The 9,496-nt window shown below is 38.6% G+C and overlaps 1 pseudogene; it reads right to left on the reverse strand.

Annotated features, from left to right (window-relative positions):
- Positions 1–4,659: 4,659 nt before the first annotated feature.
- Positions 4,660–5,660, reverse strand: LOC101138485 (adaptin ear-binding coat-associated protein 1-like; annotated as a pseudogene).
- Positions 5,661–9,496: the final 3,836 nt, after the last annotated feature.

Here is a 9,496-nt window from a genome sequence, read left to right on the forward strand (position 1 = left end):
CATTATTTATTTAGATTTATTTGGCAGTTATTCTCTGAAGAGCTCATTAGAGTAAATTATTCCAATACCATGTTAATTTCTGACTCATATTATTTATCCTCATGTTTCTTTTCACACTTTTGCAGATTTCTCCCACCACCTATCTCTTGAATCTAATCACATCTGTCCACCTCCACTGCAAGCCCAGTCCAGCCACTTAGCATCTTTCACTCACATGAGTGGGATTGCCTGGAAACTGGGCTCAGCACCTCCACTCTGGCCGCCTGCATCTGTTCTCTGCAACACAGTCCCCATAGTGCTTTTGGTTTTAACAGCTTTACTGAGATATAATTCATATACCATAAAATTCAATAGTTTTTAGTATATTTACAGAGGAATGCAGCCATCACCACAAGCTAATTTTAAAACATTTTTGTTATACCCCAAAAGAAGTTTTTGATGAACTCAAATGTATCTATTTTCTTTGTCTCTTGTGCTTTTGATGTTATATCTGAAAAGGCTTTCCATAACCCAAGCTTCTGAAGAATTAAAAAAATTTTTTTCACATAATGTGATATTCATGATTTTAGATTTTTTACAAGTGGATTTTAGCATATTCACAATATTGTGCAGCTATTGTCCTTATCTAATTCCAGAATATTTCCATCACTCCAAAAAGAAGCCCCATATTGATTCACAGTCAGTCCTAATTACCCCTCCTTTCAACCACCAGCAATCATTAATCCACCAAGGTTTTGCTTATACTGGACATTTCATATAAATGGAATCATATAATATATGTGACCGTTTGTGTCTAGTTCTTTTCATTTACCATAATGTTTAGAAGTCTCATCCATGTTGTAGAGTGTATCAGTACTTCACTCCTTTTTATGGCTATTGTATGGATAGATTACATTTTGTTTAATCCATTTATCAGTTGATGGATATGCGGGTTATTTCCAGTTTTTTGCTATTATGAATAATGCTGCTATATACATTCATGTACACATATTTGTGTGAAAATATGGTTTTTAGTTCTCTTGGATACATACCGAGGAGAGGCATTTCTGGATTGTATGGACACTTGATGTCTAAATTTTGAGGAGCTGCTAAAGAGTTTTCCTTAGCGGCTGCAACATTTTACATTCCCATCATCAATGTATGAAGGTTCCAATTTCTCCACATCCTCGCTAGTACTTATTTCCTTCCTTCTTTTTATCTTCTTTCATTTTTTGATTATGGCCAATCTAGTGGGTGTGAGATAGCTCATTGTGGTTTTGATGTGTATTTCTTTAATTAATGATACTGAATATCTTTTCATGTGTTATTGGCCATTTTCTTTGGAGAAATTATATTCAAGCTCTTTGCCTATTTTTAATTGGGTTGTCTATTATTGAGTCATAATAACTCTTTATGTATTTTGGATAGCAAGCCCTTATCAGACCCAATTCTGTGGGTTGTCTTTTCACTTTCTTGATAGTGTCTTTTGACACACACAAGTTTTTGACTTTGATAAAAGTCCAGTTTATGTCTTTTTTTGTGTGTGTTTTGGTGTCATATTTAAGAAACCATTGCCTAATCTAAGGGCACAAAGATGTGTGCTTATGCTTCCTTCTACAAGTTTAATAGTTTTAGCTCCTACATTTTGGTCTTTGTTTCATTCTGAGTTGATTTTTTTGCATATGGTATGAGTAGGGGTCCAAATTCCTTCTGTTGCATGTGTATATCTAATTGTCTCGATTATGTATTTTGCAAAGACTGTTCTATTCCCACTGAATTGTCTTCACACACTTTCAAAGATCAATTGACAATAAGTGTAACAGTTTAATTCTGGATTCTCAATTCTGAATTCATTGGTCTATATATCTATCCTTATGCCAGTACCTTATTGTCTAGCTTTATAGTGAGTTTTGAAATTAGAAAAATTGAGTCCTACAACTTTTTCCTTTTCAAGGTAGTTTTGACTATTCTATGTCACTTGCATTTCCATATAAATTTTAGAATGAGCTTTTCAATTTCCATAATAAAGCCAGTTGGAATTTTGATAAAGGTTTTATTGAATTGGTGGGTCAGTTTGGGAGTATTGGCATCTTAAAAATATTAAGTTTCTGATCCACGAGCGTTAAATGTTTTTCCATTTATTTAGGTTTTTCTACTTTATTTCAATGATGTTTTATAGTTTTCTAATTTTGTAATTTGCAGTGATGTTTTATATTGCAAAAACTTGCAGTGCAAGGTTTTCGTTTCTTTTGTTGAAGTTATTGTTAAGTATTTTATTCTTTTTGATGCTATTATAAATGGATTTTTTTTCTTTTTTTCATATTTTTAATTACCATTATTGCACCAATACAGCATATGCTTTATATAGATATATCTTAAACATTTCCCATTTTTCAGGAATTCAAATACATAACATATTATCATCTTAGAATACAAAGAACACAACGTGGAGGAAGATTGAGAAAATAGGTTGCCAGTATTTAGTCACTAATGCTTCTACAGACTTTCGTTTTAGTGTTTTCTACTGGAATTTTAATATGTCTTGCCATGGCTCTTCAAGAATAGAGCTTCCTGGAAAATGAGGCAATGAAAAGAAAATGGACCCAAAGTCAGAAAAAGTTAAGAAGGAAATCCAGGAAAGTAATATATTTTGAAACTAAACATAAGGACTCCGTTCTGCCAGAGTGTACGTTCCAAATAGGTAGAAAAGGGAAGCAAGTATATCTTCCCATTTAATCCTCAACATTGCTCATTTAGAAACAAAATAGAAAGTACCCATTCATCTAAGAAGCAGAACTCTTTTCACAGCATTGTAAAAGGAATGGCAGGGCAGAGGGGAAAGAAAGTGATGGGAGAACAACTTGCTTTTAACCCTGGGTGACAGGTATCAAAGCCTTGGGCAAAACCAGTCACGGTAAAGCTGTGACTCTCCAACTTCCTTCACAAATGACAATACAAATAATAGCAGCTTTCTATTAAAGAACTACATGAACTGAAAATAAATGTTTATGGAAAGGGGCCAGATACCCAGACAGCAAGGCAATGTGGGTACTAAACAAGAGTTAAGTGCTTTCAGCCTCTCTGCTCTACAGATCAGGTTAAAAACTCTATGCTCTTCAACTTCAGGTCAAATAACATGGCAAATACAAATTAATGCCATGCTTCAAATGCAGCAACTAGATGGAGCTGCAAGAAATTAAACACTCCTATAGAATATCACTTGGAAAGCACAGCCTCTTGAACCTCCTTCATCACAGAGACACCCATTGGTCAAAGATGTTTCACAATTCAAATTCAGCAAACAGAAAAGAATAGTGGAGGTGCCACCAGCACAACCCTCTTGTCATAGAAAGATACATGTAAACACACAAGAGGATGATGGAGCTGCACCCAGCACTGGAGGTTCACTGAGTACAATAAGCCTGAAGAAGGCTATACAGCAGAGACCCAGGAAACGGGTCTTTCTCCATTATTGTGGGATCTGGCCAGCAGCTTGCAATGCAATGGGGCTCTTTCTTTGTTCCCAGGCAGATCGGCAGGTCAAGAAATAATAGACACACACAAGATAATGAAAGCCGGGTTCAGGGGGGTCATCGCCTTCTGGTCCTGCGATGCCGCCAATGCACTGGATATACCAGCATTTATTATTAAGTTTAGTGAGGGCAGGGGTAGGTTAGTGAGGGATTTAGGGTCATTTGATTATGAGGTGAGATGGTCACATGGGGATGAAGTAATTCTTTAATGTAACACCTGTACGTAGAAGTACAGTATACAGAGATAAGAATTTACAATATAGTGTGTGCATCAGTAATTTCTAACAGAGCCTTGAAACAGAAACACAGTCTTTCCATAACCTATGATTATGAAGATATTAATCAGCAGTAACAGTTGCAGCAAAAGCTGGTTACAAAAAATCCATAGAAACAGGACGTGAAGCTAGACAACCTGTTAGACCAGAAATTCTCAGAAGGGAGTATGCCTTAACCCTAAAGAGGCCTAGAAGAGCCGTGGCAAGATGAGGGCCTTTATAGCCCTATCTTATCCATATGGACACGCGCCCCTCATGCGTCCATTTATAGGCTTTCCACAAGGGTTGCATTCCATTCCCAGAGCTATGAACATCTGCTTTTCTGGGATAGGAATCTTAGTGATGTGAAACCTCCCTGACAGCATGTCTGTTGATAGGCTCTCTGCAGGGGGAAGCACATCACGTGCTGTTGGCTCATTCTGGCAGTCAATCCTGGCATTGTCTTTACACAATGTGCATGCAACTTAGTATTTACAATAATCAGGAGCATTTCATCTTTTATTCCATAGCAATAGTTTCAGGGGGTCTCCCTACACTCCATATCTACGCCTATCAAAATTCTGAATTTGTAAACACTGAGGTCAGCCTGTCCATTTTTAGTCCTGGGTTAGTGGAGAAGGAAGTTGCAAGGTTTTTTACTTCCCTGGAATTGCTAAATAGAGCTTCACAAAGAGGCACACAAGGGTCATGAGATTATTTTGAAATAAGTTGAAGAATTTAAAAGATAAGACAAATTTTACAGATATTAGATCATTCCTCCTCAAAGAGACACTGGCCTTTTGAGCCCTGCATAGTCAGCCAGAAGTATGATAAGATCCACTAGTCCTCTACCTTGGTACTAAGCAGGAGATAATAGATACTCTCTTGGCTGTACAAGTAACAACACAGGGGAGTGACATAAACCAGCTTGAATGTAATGGAGAAGGTATGAAAAAGATTGTCCAGTCATTTTGGTTCTGGAGAGGAAATGGGTTTCTGACTTCCCTCACAGATTGGTGCCCTCAAGGTCATTTTTATTCCTCAAGTCTGCCTTAATGTCCTGCCAATGCCATTCAGAACTGGACCCAGTTGGATGGCTGTGGTGCCTGGTTTGGAACAGAGCTGGATGCAGTGCTGAAGTCTCCCCACAAGTCATTGCTTGCAGAAACTGGAGTTGGTGCTGGTGTTGTGACAGGAGCAGGAGAATCCAAATCTAAAAGGATATCTGCATCACTGCCTCCATGGTTAGATTTTGGAATGGCTGGTGGGGTGACATGATTGCTGATGCAACTGAGGAGGACAGTGAGGGAATACTGACTTGGCCTCCTGGCAGGGATGCGAGTAAGCTCAGGCCCCCACCCATTGCAGTCCTGGGCTTAGAAGCACCTCCATTCTTGGTTGTAATGTTCCCCATACTCAACTTGATGGTTTGTCTTTCTTTGAAGCCCAGATCCAAGTTAGGACAAGCGTCCATTTCTTGAAATTCCTTGGAAATCTCAGATTCCCATTTGAAGTGATCCTGCAAGGAGACATTAAAGTCAAAGGCATCTCCCCGATCTGTGAAGCCAGCAGTGTCAATGACAGCACTCTGCCCAGGACCATCCTGAATCCAGATTGAAAAGTAGCAGCTGGAATCTGTCACGGTCTCCACAGCAATACCAGGATATTGCTCTACTGGTGTCTGAGTGAAGAGCTCCCCTGAAACTTTATCCTTGAGTTTGATATAGGCAGTCTTCCCTTTTGAAATGATTCGGAGGTGACCAGTCCAATCAGGCTGGCCTAATTTCCAGTCAGATGCCCTGTAATCACAGTTGGAGGCCCAGGGAGGAATCCAGTAGACGCTGACGTTTGGCTTCACACACAGCACAGACTCATACTCCAACTCGGCCACCATCTTGGCTTCCATTTTCTTAATTTTATTTTCGGATTGCTCATACTGCTGTGTAGAATACAGTAGGTTTTTGTAGGTTAGTATTATATCTTGCAACAATAACTCATTTATGAGTGGATTCCTCAGGTTGGCTATATAAAAGATCATGGCATTTGAAACTAAAGATATCTTTACTTCTTTCTTTATAACCTGGATATCTTTTATTTATTTTTCTTATCTAATTACGTGGCTAGAACCTGCACTACAATGTTGAATGGAAGTGATGAGATTGGTCATTGCTGTCTTGTTCCTGACTTTAGGGGGAAAGCTTCCAGCTTTTCATCATTAAGTATATTAGCTGTGGGATTTTTGTAGATGCCTTTTATCAGATAGAGGAAATTCTCTCCTATTTCTAGCTTGTTGAGTATTTATTTCTCATAAAAGTGTGTTGAATATTGTGAAACATATTTTAACTGTGTGTATGGAGATGATCATGTTGTTTTTTTAAATTTTCTTCTCTGTTCTTCAGATTACAACACTTCTATTGATTTATCTTCATGTTTGTTGTTTCTTCCTTTCTTTTCTTTTTTTGTTTTTTCGTTTCTTTCTTTTTTTCTTTGAGACAGGGTCTTGCTTTGTCACCTGGGCTGAAGTGCAGTGGCATGATCATGGCTCACTGCAGCCTCAACCTTCTAGGCTCAAGTGATTCTCTCACTTCCTCCTCTTGAGTAGATGGGACTTACAGGCGCATGCCACCACACGCAGATAATTTTTGTATTTTTTGTAGAAACAGGGTTTTGCCATGTTACCCAAACTGGTCCCAAGCTCCTGGGCTCAAGAGATCTGCCTGCCCCAACCTCCCAAAGTGCTGGGAATTACAGGCATTGAGCCACCACACCCAGCCTGATTGTTTCTTCTCATAGCTCAACTCTACTGTTGATCCTCTTTAGTGAATTTTAGTTTCAGTCATTCTACTTTTCAACTCCAAAATTTTGATTTGGTTCTTTCAAATAAATTTTATGTATTGATATTCTCTATTTGGTGAGATGTTATCATATATTCCTTTACTTCTTTTGGCGTGCTTTCTTTTAGCTCTTTGATATTTATAATAGCTGCTTTGAAGTCTTTTTCTGTTAAGTCCAACATCTGGGTCCCTCAAAGGCATTTTTTATTGTCTGCTCTTTTTTCCCCCTATTTATGGGTAATACTTCCCAGTTTATTTTCATGTCTCATCATGTTTCGTTAAAAACTGGACATTTTCAATAATATCGTATAGCAACTATAAATATTGATCTTCCTAACCTTCCAACCCTTTGAAGATTCTTGTTTGCTTTCTTGTTTGTTTATTTATTTAGTGACATGGTTTGACTACTTCAGTGCATGCTATTTCCCATGCAGTGTGCATGCTCTGATGTCACTCCTCAGAGGGCACAGCCTTAGGCATGTACACAGTTTCTCTGACCTCCCTTCCCAGAGATGACTATACATAGTCCAGTTCTCTTGGACTATCTCTTTCCCTGAATACCCAGTTAAGCTTGAGGCTGATATCACTTCTAACTGGTAGCCTCCTCCAATTGCTAGCTGATTACTACATTGTTTTTGACAACGCTTTGGGCCATACATTGCCCCAGTCTGATCCAATTAAAGTTGGGTTCCTTTGCAAGAGTGGTCTTTACATCTGGCTTTACCCAGGGAGAACTCTTCTTGGCTATCTTGTTCCCCGATTCTCTCTATTTTTGTCAGGTTTGTCAAAGATCAGGTAGTTTTAGGTGTGCAGTTTTAATTCTAGGTACTCTTTTCTGGCAAGCTGAGAGGCAAATCATGAATGAACTCCCATTCACAATTGCCATAAAAGGAATAAAATGCCTAGGAATATAGCTAATAAGGGAAGTAAAGGACCTCTTCAAGAAGAACTACAAACCACTGCTCAAAGAAGTCAGAAATGACATAACCAAATGGGAAAACATTCCTTGCTAACAGATAGGAAGAATCAATATCGTGAAAATGGCCATACTGCCCAAAGCAAATTATAGATTCAATGCTACTCCCATTAAACTATCATTGAAGTTCTTCACAGAATTTTAAAAAGACCTATCTAAAATTCATATGGAGCCAAAATAGAGCCCAAATAGCCAAGACAATCCTAAACAAAAAGAACAAAGCTGGAGGCATCACACTACTCAACTTCAAACTAACTACAAGGCTGCAGTAACCTAAACAGCATAGTACTGGCACAGTACCATGGACATATAGACCAATATGTGAACAGACACATAGACCAATGGAACAGAACAGAGAACCCAGAAATAAGACCACACACACAACCATCTGATCTTCAACAAACCTGACATCAACAAGCAATGGGGAAAGGATTCCCTATTTAATAAATGGTGCTGGGAGAATTAGCTAGCCATATGCAGAAAGTTGAAACTAGACCCCTTCCTTATACCGTATACAAAAATCAACACAAGAGGGTTTAAAGATTTAAATGTAAATCCCCAAACTATAAAAACCCTAGAAGAAAATCTAGATGGTATCATTTAGGACATAGACATAGGCAAAGATTTCATGGCAAAAAAAGCCAAAAGCGATAGCAACAAAAGCAAAAATTGACAAGTGGGATCTAATTAAACAAAAGAGCTTCTGCACAGCAAAAGCAACTATCATCAGAGTGAACAGGGAACCTAGCGAATGGGAGAAAATTTTAGCAATCTATTCATCTGACAAAGATCTAGTATCCAGCAGCTATAAGGAACTTAAACAAATTTACAAGAAAAAAACACCATTAAAAAGTGGGGAAAAGACATGAACAAACACTTCTTTAAATAAGACATACATATGGCCAACAAACTATGAAAAAAGCTCAACATCACTAATCATTAGAGAAATGTAAATCAAAACCGCAATGAGATACCATCTCACACCAGTCAGAATGGCAATTATTAAAAAGTCAAAAAACAACAGATGCTAGCCAGGTTTTGGAAAAAAAGGAATGCTTTTACAGTGTGTGTGGGAGTGTAAATTAGTTCAACCATTGTGGAAGACCGTGTGGCAATTCCTTAAAGACCTATAGGCAGAAATACCATTTGACCCACCAATCTCATTACTGGGTATACACCCAAAGGAATATATATCATTCTGTTATAAAGATACATGCACATATATGTTTATCATAGCACCGTTCACAATAGCAAAGACATGGAATCAACCTAAATGCCCATCAGTGATAGATTGGGTAAAGAAAATGTGGTACATATTATACATCATGGAATACTATGCAGCCATGAGAAGGAATAAGATGATGTCCTTTTCCGGGACATGGATGGAGCTAGAAGCCAGTATCAGCAAACTAATATAGGAACAGAAAATCAAATACTACATGTTCTTACTTATAAGTGGGAGCTGAATGATGAGAACACATGGACACATGATGGGGAACAACACACACTGGGGCCTGTAGGAGGGTGGGGGTTGGGAGGAAGGAGAGCATCAGGAAGAATAGCTAATGGATGTTGGGCTTAATGCCTAGGTGATGGGATGATCAGTGCAGCAAGCCACCATGGCACTTGTTTACCTATGTCACAGAGCTGTACATCCTGCACATGTACCCCTGAACTTGAAAGTTAGAAATAAATAAATTCTCAAGTTTTAGGGGGCTGATTGCCTTATCTCATAGAACATGCAGTCCCATATGAAGTTCACTTTCTGCAGCCCCCTACAATAATCCTGAGGGAGCTCCACGAGGTATCCCATTTGTTTTCACAATCATTATCAGTCTGGGCCAGATACTACTGCTCTCCTGCGCAAGTATCCACTGGGCTCCCACCCTCTCTTGCTGGACATCAAGGTCTCCATGGGTG

Source organism: Gorilla gorilla, chromosome 6, assembly GCF_029281585.2.
Source record: "Gorilla gorilla gorilla isolate KB3781 chromosome 6, NHGRI_mGorGor1-v2.1_pri, whole genome shotgun sequence".
NCBI classification, from domain to species: domain Eukaryota; kingdom Metazoa; phylum Chordata; class Mammalia; order Primates; family Hominidae; genus Gorilla; species Gorilla gorilla.